The 6,788-nt window shown below is 32.9% G+C and overlaps 1 pseudogene; it reads right to left on the bottom strand.

Annotated features, from left to right (window-relative positions):
- Positions 1–570: 570 nt before the first annotated feature.
- LOC116576823 lies at positions 571–664 on the bottom strand (annotated as a pseudogene).
- Positions 665–6,788: the final 6,124 nt, after the last annotated feature.

The following is a 6,788-nucleotide window of genomic DNA, read 5'->3' as shown; positions in this document are numbered from 1 at the left end:
ATTAGGATCAATAATTCAGTCAACCACATCTTGAACACAAGGTACAAAGAAAACATTGGCATTCATGTATTTCTAACCTAAAGTGCTTTGGCAAGAATGAATTTTTCATTCATTTTTTTTTTTTACAATCAGGATACCCCATTTGACAAATTAATATATTTACTAAACAAAGAGCTGGGAAACAAAACTCTAAGCTTTCCTTAACACAAGCAAAAAATTTCTCTCTACTGGAACCAAACAGATTATTAGACACTGGAAATTTAATTTGAAAACCTCAGAGAACAAATTTAACCAAATTGAACAAGGACACATTTCAAGACTTAAGGGAAAAGAATCAAGTGTTGTATAGTATGTCCCCACTTACATATAAACCTATTTACAGTTCCTCAAAACGTAAATGTTTTATTATTTTTTCAGGTGTAACTCAACTTCATTCACATGTTGTAGTTTGCTTTACAAGAATATTTTTCTAGTTAAATATCACAATTTCAGGATTCAGTGTCTCACATTGTGCTTTCGATCATATCATTTTTCCGAGTTAATCTGCAAAAGGTTCACTGGGGAATTGCACAAAGTATGGAACATTTCATGAATTTTCAGGTCCTCCTCATGCAGGGGCCATGGTAATCTCTAATTTCAGTACATGTGCTGCCGAAGGGAGCACGTAAAGTGTTATTTTGACATAGTTTTAGCAACAATTATATTTCAGCTCAGATATTTAAAGAAGTAATTTTTACTAAAACTACAGAATATACTTACGTATATTATTAATGCCTTCTCTACAAAATATAATTCTAATCTGTCTTCAATTTACTCAATTACTTTGCAATTATGAAAATATACTGTGCTCTGAAGCAAAATGATCTTGCAAGATTCTTCATATGTATATTTTGGATGAATATAGGTAAAATATTCCAGTGATCTTAATATGAACTTATGTTAAAATAATTATAACAATTGTCTATAGTCAGTCATATGAATCTTTGAAATGAAATGAGCAAATAAATTGTGCAGATGGGAAAATTGAATTGAATTGAAAATCTACATTACCAACCCACCTTACCCTTTTATGCTGAAATTCAGAACACCACATTAACTATATAAAACTAACTTTACATTAAATATGTTATGCAATTTTAATCAACAACCACTGAGATTTCGATGACAGCAAGAGATACAAGTACCAAGAGATTACCAAAACCTAACAATCCCTAATGTTTTTACTCTCTGCACAATTTTTTCTTTTCTAGGATGTCATGTAGTTGGAATCACACAGTATGTAGTTGTTCCAGATTGATTACTTTCACTTTGTAATGCTCAGTTAGGGTTCTTCCATGACTTTACTTGGACTGAGCTCCTTTCTTTTAGCACTGAATAGTATTCTGTTGTCTAGATGCACCACTGTTTATCATCTGTTGACCTACTGAAAGACATATTGGTTGCTTTTAATTTGGCAATTATGAATAAAGAGGCTACAAGCATCCTTGTGCAGATTTCTCTGTGGATGTAAGCTTTCAACTCCTTTGAATAAATTCCAAACCTCCTTCTAACAACCACATGAGTAAACTTTGAAGTAGATCTTTTGAAGATTTCCAAAAGCCATTTGAGTCTGAAAGTGGATTTATCTCCAATCTTTGAGGTGCCTGCATGTCCAGCTAACAAACTGATGTAGAGATTTTGATCCACAACCACCTAAAAAAAGTAATTGACTCCTCTCTTACAGATACTAGTAAAAAGTAAAAGTTTACTAGTAAAAGTTTTACTAGTAAAAGTAAAAAGTTTATTATTTGAAATGTTAAGTTTAGATTACGTTAGTACATAAGAATAGGTAACTAATATGTGTGATATTTAAAAAAAAATTAGTCAATACATATTTCTTGAACACCTGTTGAATGCTAGGCATTGTTTAAAGTACTACAGACACACTTGTCAAGACGAAATAGGAAACTGCTTTCATTGTGCTAATTTTATTTTTTATGATTAAAATTTCTTGCCTAGTTTTAATTTTCTTTTGAATAAATTTTCACCATATACCTTAGTAATTGAAAGCAATTATTAAGTATTTAATATGAGACAGATTTTGCATTAAATCTTAATTAAATTGTTTCTTCATTATAACAATATTTTGAGATAGAAATTTGTGCCAATTACTAGACTATTGTTGCATAAAATACCAAATCCACCCTTCTTTACTCTGTGATTCCAGGGCTAGGCTATGCAAGCTTGTTTAAACTCTAACAGCTGGTTCTTTATGAAATTTTGCCAGTATGGGACCCTTTAGAGAAGCTAGAAGGCAGGAGGGAATAGGAAGGCATATGCCTCTTCCCGTTTGTTCAAAGTTCTACTGAATATTGCCTTAGTAATACTCCACCTTAGTAGAGAAAGTTGATTCTATTCCCTAGCATTGTTTGTTCCTCCCAGAAACAGCCCTATTTTTATCCTTTAGAACTGCCAAGATCAGAAACACATCCTCAAAGTTTGATATTTTTGACCCACAGGACCCTTCTCCAAATTTCTAGGCTCTTATAACTCCAACTCATGATTTTTTTTTTCCTCCTAGTTTGATCATGATTCTTTCTATGAGTTACTATTCCATGTTACTTCAATGTCCAATATTCTATATTTTTTTCAGTTATCCAAAACTTGAAAATAATTCTTAACATTGAATTCTCTCTCTTAAAATACTTAGTGTGGTTTCTGTTTTATAAGCAACCCCAAATATTACAGTATTTTGTTTTTTTCATGTTGCTCAAGGTCATAGAATTTCTAAGTGGAGGTGTGGCATTGAAGCCCAAGTGCTGTGACCAAAGAGTTTTGCATTTAATGAGTAATCTCTCTTGCTATGAGTTGTTATTCATTTTAAATATTCTCAATTTTCTCCAAATTATTCATTTTAAATATTCTCAATTTTCAAAAATAATAATCTGCTTTAGATCTGAGATCAGTCAGATTTATAAGAAGCAGAAGTTTTACCCAATATTATATATTACTAGTGACTTTGAGGACATGAGCATTTGTGAAGTAGAGATAAAATTGAAATAAGTCACTAACAGCTAACTTAACATCCCCCATTCCTTTATTGCCCCATTAGTATGAGATGTGGACTAGCATTTACATGTAAGGTTAACACATGATACTTTACACACAAGCGAAATCTTTCATTTAGGAAACTTCTTCCATTTTTTTTTTTTAAAGATTTTATTTATTTATTTGTCGGAGAGAGAGAGAGAGAGAGAGAGAGCACGCACAGGTAGAGTGGCAGGCAGAGTCAGAGGGAGAAGCAGGCTCCCTGCGGGGCAAGGAGCCTGATGTGGGACTCGATCCCAGGACGCTGGGATCATGACCTGAGCCGAAGGCAGCTGCTTAACCAACTGAGCCACCCAGGCGTCCCAACTTCTTCCATTTTATACTCAAATTAATTTCACTATCTAATGAAAATTTTCAAAAAGCCAACAATTAAATCTATACAATCCTGATTTATTTATCATAAAAGTTCTAGAGAGAATAGGTTCATTGTATAAAAAAAATTCCATCAATAAGGACCCTCTCACTTTTAAATACCATTAATGCAAAAAAAAATAAAAATAAAAATAAATACCATTAATGCTTTAATTGTGAGTTCTGCCAATAGCATGTATTTAAGGCAGCTTTACTGGACCATTTTATTCCACCTGGTCTGTCTCTAAAGAAAATTTTAAAAATCCATTTCAAGTTCACTAATAATGCTTTAGTTCTCTGGCTGATAGTTGCTTAGGTCTCCTCTTGTTTTTGTGATATGCTTGCCTTTTTTAATTTTAAGCATATGGGACTTGGATTTATACTTCAGTGCAGCCTAATTCTTGTTTTGTTCAATTGTACCCTCAGAATTTAAGCTGTGGTGTTTTAAACTGTTACTTTAAATTGTTAATATTTGGGATGTTTGTTAACCTCTATAAGATATTTTCAATTTTTAAATATGTATAAGATACACATATTTAAATGCATTTGTGTGTGTATGTATACACATATACATATTAATATTTATAGTTAATGATACAACAATGAGCTTAATTGGATTTAGACAGAATATTGCTCATGCAACTGAAGAGAACGTGAACTTCATGTTCACATTAGATTCCTTTGTCATAGCACAGATTGTGCCTAGATAGATTCCGAGTACACAGTGATCTGTGTCACAGTTGAGAAATAGTTTAACCTGATCTTACCAAAGACTGCTGACAAATTGCCCATACTTTGCTGATGAGAAACATTTTATTTCTTTTCATTTTATTTTTCCTAGAATATAAGCAAACCTCCTCCAGAAGAAGGAAGGAGACTTGACATGGATTATCTCCACATATAAATAAATCTGTTCTCTGTCTCATATAGAGATACTCTTTCTAACTTTTAAGTCTATTATTGTCTAGAAGTGAGAGAGACCTGGAAAATGATCTCATAGCAGAGATACAGGCTTATAATATTAATGCAGAAAAATGATATGGGGCATTTCCTGTGTTCTGGAAACTTCCTGTGTTCTTTTATTACCTTGAAATGTATTCTACAAATATAACAATGTGCTTGAATATAATGATCAAGAGAAATTTTCCTTTCTTTTCAGAGAATATATTGTGAATCAGTTTAATCCTAGACTTCATATCAAATAATACGAGACTCATAGAAAGCATAAGAAGGGTACTCAGAAAAGGTCAGTAAAAAGAAAATCTACATCCTATATCCACATATCTCACAGATTAAGAAATTTGTTAACAGTACTAGAAAGTGACTGGCTTTGATACTGGCCTTTGGTATGGAGAGGAAAATACTTCCTGATCAAAAATGACAGGTGGAGATCAGCTTACTGACTTTCTATGAATTTATATGTCATCTGTAGCTCCTGTGCTTTACCAGTAATTTTTTTTCTCTGTTATAAAGTAATTCACAACAGAATTTATGTTGGACAGATAGTATATGTTCTTTTTTTTTTTAAGATTTTATTTATGTATTTGACAGACAGAGATCACAAGTAGGCAGAGAGGCAGGCAGAGAGAGACAGAGGAAAGCAGCATCCCGGCGGAGCAGAGAACCCAGTGTGGGGCTCGATCCCAGGACCCTGGGATCATGACCCGAGCCGAAGGGCAGAGGCTTAACCCACTGAGCCACTCAGGAGCCCGATAGTATATGTTCTTTTAGGCTTTATAATTCTAACATTTTCCTCAAAAGGCAATAAAATATTAAAGTAAAATGTGCAGGGGCACCTGGGTGGCTCAGTGGGTTAAGCCTCTGCCTTCAGCTCAGGTCCTGGGATCAAGCCCCACATCGGGCTCCCTGCTGAGCAGGAATCAGGGAGCCTGCTCCACCCCCCCCATCCCTGCACCTGCCTCTCTGCCTACTTGTGATCTCTCTCTCTGTCAAATAAATAAATAAAATCTTTTAAAAAATGCAAATACATCCTGAGTCCTCCACACATATGGCATCCCCTACCAACAGTGCGGTTGTACTTCATGAAATGCAAATTCCAGTTGTTATTAAATACCACAAGCCACATTTCTGACTTGGTTAAGAAAAATCTGCATTGTAAGAACCAGCAAACACATAGCATGCTTGGTGTCCCTGATAAGAAATAAAAACATAAAAAAAAAGAAATAAAATCATAATGAATTAAACTGCAGTATAACAGAGGGAAACCACATTAAGAATGGACTAACATTGGCTTTGGAACACTTACTGAAAAATACAGAACTGAAGCATGCATTCATACCTCATTAATTTTTTTTCCCCCTGTCCTTTGACATTACATTTCTGGAAAGAAAGTAAAGGTGTTTCTGCTTTCCAGTTATAAGATAAGTACTAGGGATTTAATGTACAAAATTAAAGGATGACTATAGTTAATAGTGCTGTATTATATATAGAAAGATGGTTAAGAGAGTAAAATCCCAAGAGTTCTCATCATAAATAGAATTTCTTTTTCTTTTCTTTTTTTAATATTGTATCTATATAAGGTGGTGGATGATGTTAGCTGAAACTATTGTGATAATCATTTTAAAATATATGTAAATCAAACTGTCATACCATACATCTTAAATTTATTCAGTGATGTATTTTAATTACTTCTCAATAAAATTGTGAAAATATTTTTGCGCTCCTTGAATAAAATTGGAAATTTCTTAACTCCAAAATTTGTAATCCTGAAACTATTCTTGATTGATGAAATACCTGACATGATTATTAACTATTTTCAAAGTGTAAAAGGCATTTACTTGTAATAGCTTAGAAAATTCAGAGAGAACAGTGATGGAGTCTAAAATAGGGGACCTGGGTATAGGGCAATGGTGATCTTCTTTAATTCTTGTACACATTTTTCTTGTTTCTCTCTAATGACTGAGGTAAGTATAGCTACCTATGGTAAACTCTAGTAATTTTCCCTGTGCAATATTGAATAAGATAATTTCTTCAAGTGTTGTCACAGCATCTGGCATATACTAGAAATATTAATATAAATCTTAATTTATTTTTTCCTCGTTCCACTCTGTGGCCTCTCAAGAATGTATTCTAATGTTTTTGTCCTTAAATGTACAAACTATAATGGATTAGAGATGTTTATACACAAATATTATTAGACTTATTTTATATATAAGACTTATGAATCTTCAGGTAACACTAAATACTTCTCCCAAACACTTAAAAATTTTTTGTTTTTAAAATCTACATTATTTATGCATAATTTATATAAATAAAAAGCACCAATTTTAAATGTACAACATCTGTTAATTTTTCCATAATGACCTTGTATCCTGAAACCTTGCTAAACA

This window comes from Mustela erminea, chromosome 17 (assembly GCF_009829155.1).
Source record: "Mustela erminea isolate mMusErm1 chromosome 17, mMusErm1.Pri, whole genome shotgun sequence".
Lineage (NCBI taxonomy): Eukaryota > Metazoa > Chordata > Mammalia > Carnivora > Mustelidae > Mustela > Mustela erminea.
This window is presented reverse-complemented; position numbering and strand designations above follow the sequence as displayed.